Below are 17,785 nucleotides of genomic sequence, written 5' to 3'. Positions count from 1 at the left end.
CGCCACCCTATGGACTGAAGCCCGCTGGTCTCCTCTCTCCATGGGATTCTTCAGGCAAGAACACTGGAGTGGGTTGCTGTGCCCTCCTCCAGGGAATCTTCCCAACCCAGGAATCGAACCTGCTTCTCTTTCATTTCCTTCACTGGCAGACTGTTTATTTACCATTAGTGTCACCTGGGAAGCCCTTATAAACCTTAAAGAATCCTCATTCCTGGTGTTCAGTTCAGTTCAGTTGCTCAGTCTTGTCCGACTCTTTGCAACCCCATGGACTGCAGCAGACCAGGCTTCCCTGTCCATTCCTGGTGTTAATGAGAACCTAAGGCTGGGTACCTTGACCTCATCCATATTGTTTTCCCATTAACCACCTGATTTCCTGCTCCTAATAGGACAAGAGCCTCCATCCATGTGACCAGGCCTTAGGTACTCTGTGCATTTGTTTTCTTCAGAAGATACACCACCTCTTAAGTTGAAGACAACTTCATGGATGTGAAGAAAGCATGCACACATTCTTGAAATGGTGTTCCAGATGCAACCCATAACCCAGGTTTACCATTTCACAAATAGGACCATGGGGTCTTTAAGACACTGGGTACCATACAAATCTGTTGTAATTTTTTCTTCCTGAAAGCAAATGTTCAGACCTTTTAAATCTAGAATGCTAGATCTTTTCTTTGAGAGAATTATTTTAGCTTCCATTTTAAATGTGTAGGAAATATTGATTTTATATATCCATGTGTTCAATAAACACGTATTACACACTGGAATACAGCATAAATTGAGGCTTACAAGGAAGAACGACACAGAGGTTCCTGGCTCGATGACTGAACAGTCCAGCAGAGAGCAGAGATAGGACAATAAGTGTCATAATCTAGGTGGTCCAGGACAGTGGGAAAGAGTGCTCAATTTAGCGTAGCAGGTGGTGGGAGGTGCGACCCTCAAGGTTTTAGAGACAAAGTGAAAGTTGAGCAGGAATTGAGAGCAGGAAGGTAAGTGGATAAAAGAGAGAGATTTGAGTGGACTTTCTAAGATAATTTCATACAAATGACTTAACAGAAGGTTTAAAGGGTTGAGAGATTTTTTTGTTATTTAAAGTTCACGAGCTGATGACATGTAGTAAATGTTATCTGCTCAGTAATTTCAGATTTTGAGAACATTCCCATTGGAGCAAAATGAAACCTTTGTTCTTTTTAGAGCATAATACCATGTTTGTTGATTTTGTGTCTCTGTCCTTTTTTTAAAACTGATGACAAGCATGAATAAGTTCTCTTGCTGAAACTACATTATCAATTTTATGTAGACAGAAATGTAATTACTGAAGATGGATTTTAGCCAGGCCACCTGAATTAATAACCAGCCGAATCTTCTTGCTCTGGGAAAGAGTGGAACAGAACTGTTTATTGACCACAAATGGTCATGACCTTTGCTATCTTCCGCACTCAAAATACCACAGGAGGAAGTCATCTAAAACGCCATGACATTTAAACCAAGTGAGAAATATGTGTATAAAATTTATGAGGACAAACTAATGCTTTTCTTAATTTGCACCACTATTTTGGGGAGTGCCATGATTCTATGCCTATTTTAAAATATACCTCCAGAAAAATACTACAAAAATTTCCTTTTTGCCATATTACCACTAACTTTAATCCAGTTTTGCTCCCCATGAAAATTTATCTCCTTCTGGTTTTTATGACTTTTTGTTCCAAGTAGATGTAAAAGAGAAAAGACCCAAATTCTCACTTTGCAGCCATGTATATTAGCTATTCAATCTTGGCTGCAGAAATGCATTCTCAGTGAGTATATTCAGCCAATGGTCTATTCATAGTTTTGATTATATTTGCTATAACCAAAGCCAAAATATCCAAGGTGAATGTCCTCTAGGACTTAGCTCCACTTTGATGGCAACAATAGAATTATAATTCAAAGTAACTCATGTGATTACTGAAGTAATCTATGGTTCACATTACCAAGCCATTACAAGAACAAAGAGTAGCTGGGCTTGAGGAGTAAAACCCAGAAATTCAAAGATTACCAGGACTTTTTCTCAGTCTCTCACTTTTATTTTCTTTTGTGTTTCAGCTTTGTCATTCAGCCTGGCACCTCCGTGTGGTTGAGACTGGGTCCATAGGTAGGAAAACACCTGCCCTTCATATTTGTTTAGAAATATAGCAAGAAAGTATATTGATAAGCCTAAATTAACTCCTAACTAGCCTAATATTAAGTCAGAAGATTAGGACTAAAAGAGACAGGGAAAAATAATTTCCGCAGAGAAGCAGATGCTGTTGCTATGAGAAGCAAGCGTAACTGGGCAGGCAAAACTGTCAACAGTCTTTATGAGTGTTAACACATCAAAATTACATTTGTTCAAGCTGTAAAAACAATTCTCAAGGAGTATTTGTTTTCCATTTTTATACAGAAAAAATCACTAGGGCAGCAGAGTTGCTTGAGGACAGATGTATCATTAAGGGCAAAATCTGTTGATTTGTTGTTTATTGAAGAATATTTACTCCTCTGCAAAGCATAATAGTGTGTAGTAGTGTGAACATCAAAACACTTTAGAAAACCAGAGGTTGTATTCACATTTTCAGCCTTCTGGTAGTTATTATACTTGAAAACAAACACATTTGAAAATAAATATACAAGAAAGAATAAAATTATTGGAAAAAGAACTGATTTTAAAACAAAGCTCTTTATGATGAGTCATTCTTTGCAAAGTTCGTTCTACCCCAAAAAATCAGCTTTATAAACCAATATGGCAATGCTTTATTTGCTGGGGGAAATTAATTCAACATATATTCATTTTTATTTGATAAATATTTATTGGGTGCCTTCTTATTAGTAAATTACTCTGAGGACAGCAGGTATATTCAAATATCTCAAATTTCCAGCCTTGAGGAGACTTAACGGACAGTAAGACATAATCAAAAAGTTGTGATTTTAAAAGGTAAAAAAAAAAAAAAAAAACAAACAATTGTCAACCAAATAATATGGAAAGAAAGGATCAGTTGAAATTTAAAAGAGAACAAAGAGAATGAAACACATTTTCAGATAAAAGGATAGAGATAAAGGATGACTTTCACAGATAAATTATATCTCAATTTGCTGTCCATGGTCATTTTTATTGTTATAAATCTCTTTATATTTAACCTTGGAGGAATTGCCCTGCAAAGCAGAAGATGGAATTGCAGGCAAAATTTAGGCACCCAAGCCATCTTTGACAGTCCAGTTGTTCATTTTTTTTCTTTAACTTCCACTCATCTGGTGGTGAGGAGTAAGGTTGGGAATATTTTCTAAACATACATGAAATACATATTTTAAACTTTCAGGTTTAATGTACACAAGCACACATATGAATGTAAATATGCATTAGCATTCATTCTTGAAGTAACTACTGGGAAAAGTACTGCATTCACTCATTCATTTATTCATTCAGCAAATACTTAATGAGATTTCAGGATATGCTCGTAAACAAGGCCAACCAAGTTCCTGCTTTCATTGAGATTACAATATTGTGGGGAATAATAGTTCCATATGGATGACAAACAATAAGTAAATGTGATAAAATAAATTCAATTGGGGAGAGTTAAAAGTCCTTTGAAAGGGATAAAATGAAGCAGAGGGATAAAAAATAGAAGAAAAGACTCTAGGATGGACCGAATACATGACTTAAGGATGAAACAGAAAAAAGAGAACACCGTGTGTGTGTGATGTAATATAAGAGGCTATATTAGTTGCTGGGATGTATAAAAATAAATATTTTGCTTGGTCTTTACTGTAGAAACCAGAATTTTAAATTAATTTAGAGAAACAGAGTATATATGTAGAGAAAAGTATGGAATAGCACACATGGGTATGAACTTGGATATGAATTATCAGAGTGCATGCAACCATGCAGTTATAAAACTGTGAAGTATTATTCAATATTTCATGAATATATTTGATGATGAGTGAGTGAACTAAATTAGTATCCAAGCAAAAATTCCTTCCAGTTAAATCAAATATCAGTACGTTTGCCCAAGGAAATAAAATCTGCCACTGTTTCCATTTTTCCCCATTTATTTGCCATGAAATGATGCAACCAGAAGGCAAGATCTTAGATTTTTTTTAATGTTGCGTTTCAAGCCAGGTTTTCACTCTCCTCTTTCACCCTTATCAGGCTTCCCAGGTGGCTCAACAGTCAAGTAGCCACCTGCCAATACAAGAGCTGCAGGAGATGTGGGTTTGATTCCTGGGTTGGGAAAATCCCCTGCAGAAGGAAATGACAAGCCACTCCAGTCTTCTTGTCTGTGAAATCCCATAGAAAGAGGAGCCTGGCAGGCTACAGTCCATGGAGTCCCAAAGAGCTGGATATGAAAAAGTGACTGAGCATGCATTTCACACTTATCAAGAGGCTCTTTAGTTCCTCTTCACTTTCTGCCACAAGGGTGGTATCATCTGCATATCTGAAGTTGTTGATATTTCTCCCAGCTCTCTTGATTCCAGGTTGTGCTTCATCCAGCTCAGAAATTTGCATGATATACTCTGCATATAGGTTGAAAAGCAGGTTGATTCCTCCAGTTCCATTCTTCTTTTTCAAGATTACTTTGGCTATTCATGGTTTTTTGTATTTCCATATAAACTGTGAAATTATTTGTTCTAGTTCTGTGAAAAATACCGTTGGTAGCTTGATAGGGATTGCATTGAATCTATAGATTGCTTTGGGTAGAATAGCCATTTTGACAATATTGATTCTTCCACTCCATGAACACGGTATGTTTCTCCATCTGTTTGTGTTCTCTTTGATTTCTTTCATCAGTGTTTTATAGTTTTCTATGTATAGGTCTTTTGTTTCTTTAGGTAGATATACTCCTAAGTATTTTATTCTTTTTGTTGCAATGGTGAATGGTATTGTTTCCTTAATTTCTCTTTCTGTTTCTTCATGTTAGTATATAGGAATGCAAGGGATTTCTGTGTGTTAATTTTATATCTTGCAACTTTACTATATTCATTGATTAGCTCTAGTAATTTTCTGGAAGAGTCTTTAGGGTTTTCTATGTAGAGGATCATGTCATCTGCAAACAGTGAGAGTTTCACTTCTTCCTTTCCTATCTGGATTCCTTTTACTTCTTTTTCTGCTCTGATTGCTGTGGCCAAAATTTCTTCAGACTCTACTACAAAGCCACAGTCATCAAGACAGTGTGGTACTGGTACAAAAACAGAAATATAGATCAATGAAACAGAATAGAAAGGCCAGAGATAAATCCACGAACCTATGGACACCTTATCTTTGACAAAGGAGGCAAGGATATACAATGGAAAAAAGACAACCTCTTTAACAAGTGGTGCTGGGAAAACTGGTCAACCACTTGTAAAAGAATGAAACTAGAACACTTTCTAACACCATACACAAAAATAAACTCAAAATGGATTAAAGATCTAAATGTAAGACCAGAAACTATAAAACTCCTAGAGGAGAACATAGGCAAAACACTCTCCGACATAAGTCACAGCAAGATCTTCTATGACCCACCTCCCAGAATATTGGAAATAAAAGCAAAACTAAACAAATGGGACCTAATGAAACTTAAAAGCTTTTGCACTACAAAGGAAACTATAAGTAAGGTGAAAAGACAGCCCTCAGATTGGGAGAAAATAATAGCAAATGAAGAAACAGACAAAGGATTAATCTCAAAAATATACAAGCAACTCCTGAAGCTCAATTCCAGAAAAATAAATGACCCAATCAAAAAATGGGCCAAAGAACTAAACAGACATTTCTCCAAAGAAGACATACAGATGACTAACAAACACATGAAAAGATGCTCAACATCACTCATTATCAGAGAAAGGCAAATCAAAACCATAATGAGGTATCATTACATGCCAGTCAGGATGGCTGCTATCCAAAAGTCTACAAGCCATAAATGCTGGAGAGGGTGTGGAGATAAGGGAACCCTCTTACACTGTTGGTGGGAATGCAAACTAGTACAGACACTATGGAAAACAGTGTGGAGATTTCTTAAAAAACTGGAAATAGAACTGCCATAAGACCCAGCAATACCACTTCTGGGCATACACACTGAGGAATCCAGATCTGAAAGAGACACGTGCACTCCAATGTTCATCGCAGCACTGTTTATAATAGCCAGGACATGGAAGCAACCTAGATGCCCATCAGCAGATGAATGGATAAGGAAGCTGTGGTACATATACACCATGGAATATTACTCAGCCATTAAAAAGAATTCATTTGAATCAGTTCTAATGAGATGGATGAAACTGGAGCCCATTATACAGAGTCAAGTAAGCCAGAAAGATAAAGAACATTACAGTATACTAACACATATATATGGAATTTAGAAAGATGGTAATGATAACCCTATATGCAAAACAGAAAAAGAGACACAGAAGTACAGAACAGACTTTTGAACTCTGTAGGAGAAGGTGAGGGTGGGATGTTTTGAAAGAACAGCATGTATATTATCTATGGTGAAACAGATCACCAGCCCAGGTGGGATGCATGAGACAAGTGCTCAGGCCTGGTGCACTGGGAAGACCCAGAGGAATCGGGTGGAGAGGGAGGTGGGAGGGGGGGTCGGGGTGGGGAATATGTGTAACTCTATGGCTGATTCATATCAATGTATGACAAAACCCACTGAAATGTTGTGAAGTAATTATCCTCCAACTAATAAAAAAAAAAAAAAAAAAAGAAAAGAAAAGCAGGGTGACAATATACAGCTTTGATGTGCTCCTTTGTTTCCCAATTTGGAACCAGTCCATTGTTCCATACCCAGTTCTAACTGTTGCTTCTTGAGTCACATACAGGTTTCTCAGGAGACAGGTAAAGTGATCTGATATTCCCGTCTCTTTAAGAATTTCTGCAGTTTGTTGTGATCCACACCGTCAAAGGCTTTAGTGTGGTCAATAAAGCAGAAGTAGATGTGATGCGACTTTTTGCTGCAGGACTGTTCCAGGCAGTGCACTCTTGATTTTTTTCACCCATCTCTGCTGTCTACCTCACCTTGCTTGCCTCTAATGTCTGCTTGTCTTTAATATCCCAGGTCGTATCTTTTTCTTGGGGAAATCATCGCTGATGTCCTCATCGCTGATGTCCTCATGAGATGCTGTGTCTCTTTCTCCCAAGCTGTTGCTATTCTTACAATTGTTCTTGTTTATTGTGATTATTTGATTAATAAATGGCCATTAGAATGTAATCCAATGAGGACAGAAACTCTTTGCTTTGTACATAGCACAGTGCCTCTCATACTATTTTTTGAATGGTTGTAAGTATTTGAAGGCATTTGTTAAATGATTAAAAAATGTCATTTTATTCAAAGCTCTGTTCTACTTTGCCACCTTCTGTATTCTAAGGATATAGAATTGAATATACAAAGTGATTAGCTTTTCAAAACCATCTTGATACTGAATTAAAATGATGGAGAGATCTAGATTTATCAGGAATGGTATAAACTTTCAACACAATGATTCTCTAATAAAGAAGACATTTCCTCCAATGTCTTTTCATTGACTTTGAAGAAACCTTAATAAGCTGTCAAATCACTCCAATAGGTTGTATTTTACTTCAAATACATGGTGTTCTAGTTGATAGAATGAATCCAAATAAGTGTTTCTGAATGACTAGACTTAAATAATCATACCTTATTTTTTTGCCTGTAGAAAAATGATACCTGATTTATTGCCAAAAATATGCCATTTTCTTTAAAACTCTCAGAAACTGAAAAAGATTCTAGAAGTGCAGTATATTTACATGAGTCAGACAAGTAGGATGGATTACAGGGTTTCCAGCTATTTCCAGCTCAAAAGATTGCTGTCCTTTGACCTGCTGCTCCTTTCCAGATGTGCAGTTACTGTGTTTGCACTGACTTTATGCATGACCTCAAGGGTTTAACACGAGGCCTTCTGATAAGGACCCAATTGTATATAAATTCTATTTCTCCTAAACCCATGTAGATCTACTACCCCATTGTAACTTGAACAGTACAAAATCGGTGATGATTGTTTTTCCTATGATACCTTTTAAGAACTCATTAGCAACACAAATTGGAGATCCTTATAGTTCTTTTCTGACCATAATAATTGATGGGGATTTTTTTCTAGAGATATCTTAAATATGCCAAAATGTCTCCTGGTTACTATTCTCTAAGCGTTTTGACTAAATGAGCAGAGAGCTTGCTGATTCCACCTTTGATCAACAGTGCATGGGGTGCTCAAGTCACTCTATTGTGTCCGACTCTTTGTGACCCTTCGGGAGGTAGCCCGCCAGGCTCCTCTGTCCATGGGATTCTCCAGGCGAGAATACTGGGGTATTCCTTCTCCAGGAGATCTTCCCTGTCCAGGCCTTGAACCCTTATCTCCTGCATTGACAGGCGAATTGTAAATTTCTTATAGTGCCTTATTCTCAGGGAATTTTAAGGTTCCAAGTCTTCAGGTCATTTTGTATGCTCTCTGTACTACTCAGTCTAAGTTGGGATAGTTATTGTGTTTCTTTTGTATTAATTTATAGTTCACTCCATTAGAGAAAAACACACATGCCTTCCATACTTTAGCCTCCTTGTGAAATTGCTGTATGATAACATTCTCAAGATTCTTAAAATTTCATTCTTAATAGAATCTGAGCTGTGCTGAATATTGAAGCTTCTTAGAGGTCTTATTTGTATATCTGGAAGCTTCTCTGAGATATTGTCTTCAAAAGTTCTGATGTCTTAACAGAATTTTATAGTCCAATCCTGGGTTTGATCTTTGCTGTGAAATCATCTCTTAGTTTGAGAAGTGATTGTCATATAAAGTGACTGAGAATGAGAAACAGTCTTATTTTTAAACTCAGAAGCTCCTAGTATCTTTATATTCAAGTTTTTTTTATTTAGTTCATTTCTCTTGTGCTTTACTCATAGGTAGCAAGATGAAGCCAGATCTCACTTTTAATATTCTTCTGGGAATTCTCTTCCTCTAGTTCGTTGAGTTGGCCTCCTTCTTCCTGTCTTACTACAGAAATAGTGTTGACAGCCTTTTTATCTCCACATAACAAGTCACCCTTTCCTACTAGTACTAAAGCATTTCTGTTGCTTTTTTTCAATATTTCACCATCAGCTTTCTCAAGTCTTCTTAGGTGCCCATTAGGACTCTTCTCAAAGAATGTTAAGTTTTTCTTAACAGTCTCCTCAAAGTCCTCCCAGCCTACATAAAACTTTTGATCACAAAGCCAAAACTATGATTGTTTCTCTTTTCTTTCTCATCCTTACACCTTCATTTGTTCTTATCAAATTTGCCTTATTTTCTCAGGTCTGTTTCCATAATCTGTCAATCTTCATATACACTGAAATCATACTTAGGTTCAAAGTCTTCAAATTAGGCTATTCTGCCAGAGACCAAAGCATTAACTTTTTCTTGGCTGAGGACCTGTAGTTTGGATTGGACTGATATTTTATTTTGCTCTACCTTACAATCAGAGACACAGGTTCAACCCCTGGGTTGGGAAGATCCCCTGGAGAAGGGCATGCATCCCACTCCAGTATTCTTGATTGGAGAATCCCATGGACTAAGGAATCTGGTGGGCTCTAGTGCAAAGCATTGCAAAGAGTCAGACAGACTGAAGCAACTGAGCACGCACCTTATGATCAGTGCCTAAAACTTCATTGCTTCTCAAAAGTAAGTTTTGTTACCCAATATTGAACTAGATCTACCTTACCAGGATTATTCTACTTTCAATGATTCTATTAGAAAACCTGGGCAGTTTTACCACACGCTAGGCACTCTTTTAGGTGCTGGAGATCAACAGGTAAATAAAGAAATATTAGGCATGAATCTCAATTTAGGGCTCTGCCTCCTAGCTTTCAACTTTTCTGTTTCCTTGCTCAATTTCTAGCCATGCTAGAAGGCAACCTGAACTCTAACCTCTAACTCCTCACCCAAATAAGGCTACTGATTTCTGCTTAAGCTTTACTCTCTATGGAATACAGAAAATGATTTTGTTCAGGTCAAAGCTCTTCTAATTTGGATCTCACTCACAGTGTTGTAGTCCATGGGGTCGCAAAGAGACAGACACGACTGAGTGACATTCACTTTCACAGTGTTTACTTCTTTCAGGGGCCTTATCCATCCAGTTTCTGCTTTTGGTCCTGTCTAGTTGCTTCAAGTCATTGTTGATTGTATATACATATGTGCACATCTATATAAACATATATATTTTACAGTTGGTATTAGGATTGTCTGATACTAGACACTCTGGCTTTACTAGACCCTCTATCTGTGTTATTTTTTTAAAATAAAATTATTGTCAGTGACAATAACAGACCCATATTCATAAGTTTAAATTTCAACTACTTCACTTCTTAGAGACATGGTAGTGAAGGAGTTGACAAGAAGCAAATTAACCAATTTTCCAAGTGTGGGAAGGGATAAAAACAGCTAATACAAATGAGATCTTTGGCTAACAGGCCAGTGATGTCAATCAGTATAGATTTATTCATCAAAACAGAGACAATAGCCAGTTCTTTTTGTTTATTGTCTCCATTAAGGATCTCTTCTCTTGACACAATAAAATGTTTCTTCAAGATTTGTTTCATAGTTTGGCAAGCCTGCTGCTGATGAAAATGTTTTTCAAGAAACATAATTTTTGTAAATTCTTAAAACTCATCAGGCAAGTTTTTATATAAGATCTATTTCCACAAGAATTGCATGATGCATACAAACATGAATTTAGTGGTGGAGCCATAATTGATAAGAAATTAAGGAGTTCCTTTGCTAATTAGTTACTGAGTTTTTAACATACCTCTTGCAGTCAAAGTAGATATCTAAACCAGAACTCACCATTATACTGAAAGAAGGCTCCTATTTTATCATCTGTTAAAGTGAAATTAGCTACCAGGTGAGACATCTATAGAGACTTTCATGTTCAGGTCTGGAAATTTAGCCCCTGCAACTTAATTTTCTCTTTATGAACAGATGGTTAACTTTATTTGAAGCACTGTGTCTAGAAAGAAATGTACTGATGTTGGTGTGTGTATGCATAGGCCCAGGTGGGAAGTAGAGTCAGTAGATAAAAGTTAGCTGTTGACTAAATATAGTATTTTTCATATTTTATGTAACTGATTAAACTTCAGCTATTCATATAAACATATGGATGAAGATGAATATGGTGTCCATAACCATGTGTATGTGCCACTTTTGATGCTATCAATGTTGATAAGAAGATCACACCGTATAGGTACAAGACCAATATCTCATGAAGGGATAGAGAACTGAGAACTTCCTGAAAAAATTATAGTATAGCCCAGAAGGAAGATTATTATGGTCAGACTTGGGGAATTTGTGTTCCAGTTCTAGTTCTGTCACTGAGAACTCATATGCATGGTAAATTTTGACATCTTTCAATGTTTGAGGATTTTTGGTTTTGTTTTGTTTTGTTTTAATAAAAGGAGGAAATTAGAATGGAAGACTTCTAAAACATAGTATTAGGCAAAAAACTGTCCCAGGTACTTTCTCTGTTTGTTGTTGTTGTTGTTTAGTCACTAAGTTGTGTCTGACTCTTTAGACCCCATGGACTGCAGTCCAGCAGGTTCCTCTGTGGAATTTTCCAGGCAAAAATATTAGAGTGGGTCACATTTCCTTCTCCAGGGAATCTTCCAGACCCAGGAATCAAACCTGGACCTCCTGCATTGCAGGTAGACTCTATACCATCTGAGCCACCAGGGATATCCTTTCTCTATTTTAGATGTTGAGTGTTGAGAGCCACTGAGCAAAGACGAAACAAAACCAGGAATGATCAAAAGGTCAAATGAGGCTTTGCTTATCAGGGCCAAGCATTGCTTTTAGAGATTATTAACATTTATATGACTTCATTAATACCCTCAAACATCTCAAAATCTAAAAAGAAACTTAAACATAATTATTCTTTACTACATATATTACCTAGTCTAATCTTTCTAATTTTTATTAACAGAGGTAAAATCATCTATTGAGACACATTACTTTTTCTTATTTCAACATCTCTGAAATCAAAATGGAACAAACAATAAATGATATCTTAGCAGTGTGTCATTGCTTATTTGCTGATGTCTCTCCTTCTTGGTGTTATATAAAATAATGGTTGCATCTTAAAAATCAGTGGCATCTTAATTAGGTGAAGTACATCATATACAACTACTTGGGAATCCATTTTTTAAAAACATTTTGAAATGAATAATATATAAAATGCATGGTAAATTCTCATTCAGATATTGACTATGAAAAACCTAGCAGATAGCCTTCTCAGAGTTTAATGTTCAATGTTTTACCAAATTAGATCTGAGGCCTTTGTAACTAAAAAGCTGAAGTTAATATTTACAGTAATTTTAATGATTATTGCATATATATAGATCAAAAAAGCTTATACTTTTAGACAACCTAGCAAACTGATCAATGTGCCAGACCCAACTACTGTGATTTTTTTCCTTGTTTTATATTGTACAGTGACCTTATAAAAGAAAGATTATTGATAAATCTGCAAAGTGAACTGAAGTATAAAGTGATTAATTTATTTAAAGTCTCTTATTCAAAGAGTGAGTGAAGCAGAATTCAAAGGCAGACCTCTGTCCCTTAACACTGTGTGGTACTTGCTCCCAGATACATACAGAGGAAAACATATATATATATATGATTTATATATATATATATATCAGTTCAGTTCAGTCGCTCAGTCTTGTCCAATCTTTGCAACCCCTTGGACTGTAGCACACTAGGCCTCCTTGTCCATCACCAACTCATGGAGTTTATTCAAACTCATGCCCATTGAGTCAGTGATGCCATCCAACCATCTCATCCTCTATCATCCCCCTTCTCCTTCTGCCTTCAATCTCTTCCAGCCTCAGGGTCTTTTCAAATGAGTCAGTTCTTCGCATCAGGTGGTCAAAGTATTAAAGTTTCAGCTTCAGGATCAGTCCTTCCAATGAATATTCAGGACTGATTTCCTTTAGGATGGACTGGTTCCGTTATCTTAGTGCTTATATATGTATGTTAATTAACTCTTAGACTGTTTCTCCACCAGGGAATTTCTAACAAATTATTCTATCAATAATCACTCTTGATTTAAAAAATGAGTTTAGCATGGTAGAGATTAAAAGCAAAGGCAAATGACGTGGCAGGGGTAACCACTCATAGAAATCTATACAAATGAAAAATTCATGGAAACAAACTGGTAATGAAAGAGGACTATGCCCCTTAGGGCTGCCAGGAATGAGGCCCCAACTCTAAGTGCTCTAATGTAGAAAGTAAAACTCATGACCTTATGTATGTCCTTAAAAGCCCTTTGCTTCCTGACGTTTCAGTGACTTGCCAGAAGGAATTTTCACTGAGATGGCTTGAAATTGAAGGAAGGGAACTCAAAATATACCACTTTTTCTACCTGGCTGAGTGTCAAAAACACTTTCCAATTACTTGCTTTCTTTAAGATGAACTTTTAAAAAAGCTTAACACACTAAAAGTTACAATGAGACATCTTATGTTGGTTTTGGTCAAATATATATGTTACTTTTTCTTTTAAAGTTTCATGTTATTTGGATTTGGAAAGAAAACCATGAAGCTTTTGATATTTGAAACTGCTAAAAATAACCAGGCGTCTTCTACCAGATGACAGAAAGGTCATATTTGTGACGCAAACCTTACAATTACACGCAATTCAAATTTTACAAATGGTCATTTTAATCAGTGATTAAACTTTTCTTCATGTAAAAGTACAAACTAATACGTCAGATAATCTTCCCCCATCTTTTTAAAATAAGTTGTTAATTATGGTGAACTTAATATGTAAATTCTTGGAATTTTAACAAAAAGAATATTTTGTTGTTAGTGTATTTAACCACTTTCCAGTTTAAAAAAAAGAAATTTGATTTGAGTGTGCAAAACTGAATTTTCTTTTTACTCACAAAGCCATTACTTTTTCAGAAGGATTCCCCTTTAAAACTACTAATACATATCATTTTCAACTAAAAACTATAAAGGAATTCTAAGAATTTAAGAAAAGTCTGGATACCAGCTAGACTGAATGTATATGAGCCCACCAGGCTCCTCTGTCCATGGGATTCTCCAGGCAAGAATACTGGAGTGGGTTGCCATTTCCTTCTCTAAAGGCTCTTCCCCAGCTCAGGATCAAACCAGATATCTCCTAGGTCTCCTGAATTTGCAGGCAGTTCTTTACCACTAGCACCACCTAAGAAGCCTACATGATTCTTACAGTTCAGTCCAGTCCCTCAGCCGTGTCTGACTCTTTGTGACCCCATGGACTGCAGCATGCCAGGCTTCCCTGTCCATCACCAACTCCCAAACTATGATTCTTAGGTTGCATTTAAATATCTGAAACATATTGTCCTGGGAGAAGTATAACAGTATATCTATTTATTTCAATGTTTAGTCACTATACTTTCATATACACAAAGTACCATTTATATAGAAGACTATTACAACATTCTGCAGAGTGTTCAATTAAATCCCTACAGAACGTATTTTGACAGAGAGCACAAGATTTTACACGGTCTTTTGTTAAGACAACGAATGAATGAATAATCTGCCCTGCTTGCGTGTGAAGTCTCTTTAGTTGTGTCTGACTCTTTGTGACCCTATGGACCATATACTGCCAGACTCCTCTGTCCATGGGGTTCTCCAGGCAAGAATACTGGAGTGGGTTGATGCCCTCATCCACAGATCTTCCTGACCCAGGGATGAATCCCGTGTCTCTTACATCTCCTGCATGGGCAGGCACGTTCTTTACCACTAGTGTTTGCCATATAAAAGTGAACTGCTTTTCATTTCCCTTATTGATACATATTTTGAGAATTCATTTCTCACATCAATAGCTACATAAAAAGTTTCAGAAGCTGGGGATAATTTCAGTAAATGACTAATTTAGTTTGGTGACTGCAATGAGGGCCAGCATTATGTAGGTTTACAATAGTCAATCTGTTTTTTGCAGATTTTAACAAATAGCAGAAATCTTCCTCTTTACATTTTTTAAGATTTTGATAATCCCTCCTGCAATTTTATCTTATCTTAATTGAAGCTAGGAGAAGTTTTATATAATATTTATCTGTTGATGGACACGTAGGTTGTTTCCATGTCTTGGCTATAGTAAATAATTGTAATAAAAATGAGGATCAAGCATTTCTTCAACATATTGATTTCACTTCTTTGGTTATATATCCCAAAGTAAGATTGTTGGAGCACACAGTATCTCTATTTTTAATTTTTTGAGGACTCTCTATACTGTTCTTCATAATAGTTGTACCAATATGCCTTCTCATTCACAGTGCCCTAGGCTTCCCTTTTCTCTACGTTCTCACTTGCACTTGTTAATGCTTGTTTTTTGATGACTGCCATTCTGACAAGTGTGAGATAGTGTCTCATTGTGGTTTTGACAGGCATTTCCCTGATGTCCTCTGTTCATGTTCTCTGTCCATGGACTTCTCCAGGGTAGAATACTCGAGTGGGTAGCCATACCCTTCTCTGAGGGATCTTCCTGATCCTTATATTCCCAGGGATTGAACCCAGGTCTCCTGAATTGCAAGTGGATTCTTTACTGTTTGAGCCACTAGGAAAGTACGATAATTCAGTTGAGTTGAGTCACTCAGTTTTATCCGACTCTTTGCGACCCCATGGACTGCAGCATGCCAGGCTTCCCTGTCCATCACCAACTCCCGCAGCTTGCTCAAACTCATGTCCGTTGAGTCGGTGATGACATCCAGCCATCTCATTCTCTGTCGTCCCCTTCTCCTCCTGCCTTCAATCTTTCCCATAATCAGAGTCTTTTCCAATGAGTCAGTTCTTCACATTCTGGTGGCCAAAATACTGGAGTTTCAGCTTCAGCATCAGTTCTTCCAATGAATATTCAGGACTGATCTCCTTTAGGATGGACTGGTTGGATCTCCTTGCAGTCCAAGGGACTCTCAAGAGTCTTCTCCAACACCACAGTTCAAAAGCATCAATTCTTCAGTGCTCAGCTTTCTTTATAGTTCAACTCTCACATTCATACATGACTACTGGAAAAAACATAGCTTTGACTAGATGGAACTTTGTTGGTAAAGTAATGTCTCTACTTTTTAATATGCTGTCTAGGTTGTTCATAACTTTCCTTCCAAGGAGTAAGCGTTTTAATTTCATGGTTGCAGTCACCATCTGCAGTGACTTTGAAACTCCCCAAAAAATAAAGTCTGACACTGTTTCCATTGTTTCCCCATCTATTTGCCGTGAAGTGATGGGACCAGATGCCATGATCTTAGTTTTCTGAGTGTGGAGGTTTAAGCCAACTTTTTCACTCTCCTCTTTCACTTTCATTAAGAGGCTCTTTGGTTCTTCTTCGCTTTCTGCCATAAGGGTGGTGTCATCTGTGTATCTGAGGTTATTGATATTTCTCCTGGCAATCTTGTTTCCAGCTTGTGCTTCATCCAGTCAGGCACTTAGCATGATGTACTCTGCATACAAGTTAAATAAGCAGGGAGGCAATATACAGCCTTGATGTACTTCTTTCCTGATTTGGAACCAGTCTGTTTTTCCATGTCCAGCTCTAGCTGTTGCTTCTTGACTTGCATACAGATTTCTCAGGAGGCAAGTAAGGTGGTCTGGTATTACCATCTCTTGAAGAATATTCCACAGTTTTTTGTGATCCATACAGTCAAAGACTTTGACATAATCAATGAAGCAGAAGTAGATGTTTTTCTGGAATTCCTGCTTTTTTGATGACCCAACAGATGCTGGCAATTTGATCTCCAGTTCCTCTAGCTTTTTTTTTTTTTTTTTGGAAAAATATCTATTCAGATCCTCTGCCCACTTTTTAATTGGATTATTTGTTTGTATTTGCTTTAGAGGTATATTTTTCCTTATATGTTAACCTATCTTATATATGGTTCACAAATAGTTTCTTCCATTCCATAGATTGCCTATTTATTTGGTTGATTGTTTCTTTTGCTCTCTCTGCAAAAGCTTTTCTGTTTGATATAGTCTAACTGTTTATTTTTGTTGTCGTTGCTGTGCTTTTCTTGCCATATTCAAAATATTGTTACTACAACCAATGTCAAGGAGCTTTTCCCCTGTTTTCTTTTTGGAATATCATGATTTCACATTTTACATTTAAGTTGAATCATTTTGAGTTAATTTTTGTGAGTAGTGTAAGATAGAGGTCCAATTTCTTTTCTGTGTGGGAAAATACCATTTTTCCCAATACCATTTATTGAAACTATAATTTTCCCTTCAAATATTCTTGGCTTCCTTGGCAAATATTATTTAACTGTATTTATGTGGATCTATCTAGGCTCTCTATTCTGTTCCGTTGATCTTGGTGTCTATTTCTATGCCAGGATCATCCTGTTTTCAATGCTGTGTGTGGTTATGTGTGCTCAGTCAGTCACTTAGTCATGTCTGACTCTTTCCAAACCCATGAACTGTAGCTTGCCAGGCACCTCTGTCCATGGGACTTTCCTGGCAAGAATACTGTAGTGAGTTGCCATTTCCTACTCCAGGAGATCTTTCTGACTGAGGGATCGAAAATGTGTCTTCTGCATTAGCAGGTGAATTCTTTACTGCTGCACTACCTGGGAAGCCCCTTGAATACCATAGCTTGGTAATATGGTTTCAAATCAAAGTATGATGCCTCCGGCTTTGTTTTTCTTCCTCAAAGATGTTAGCTACTTGGAGCCTTTTGTGGTTCTGTATGAATTTTATAATTACTTATTCTAGTTCTATGAAGGATGCCATTGCAATTTTGACAAGGATCGTATTGAATCCCCAGAGGGTTTTGAGTAGCATGGATATTTTAACAATACAA

The sequence above is a fragment of the Muntiacus reevesi genome, chromosome 19 (assembly GCF_963930625.1).
Source record: "Muntiacus reevesi chromosome 19, mMunRee1.1, whole genome shotgun sequence".
NCBI classification, from domain to species: domain Eukaryota; kingdom Metazoa; phylum Chordata; class Mammalia; order Artiodactyla; family Cervidae; genus Muntiacus; species Muntiacus reevesi.
Note: the sequence above shows the minus strand (reverse complement) of the source record.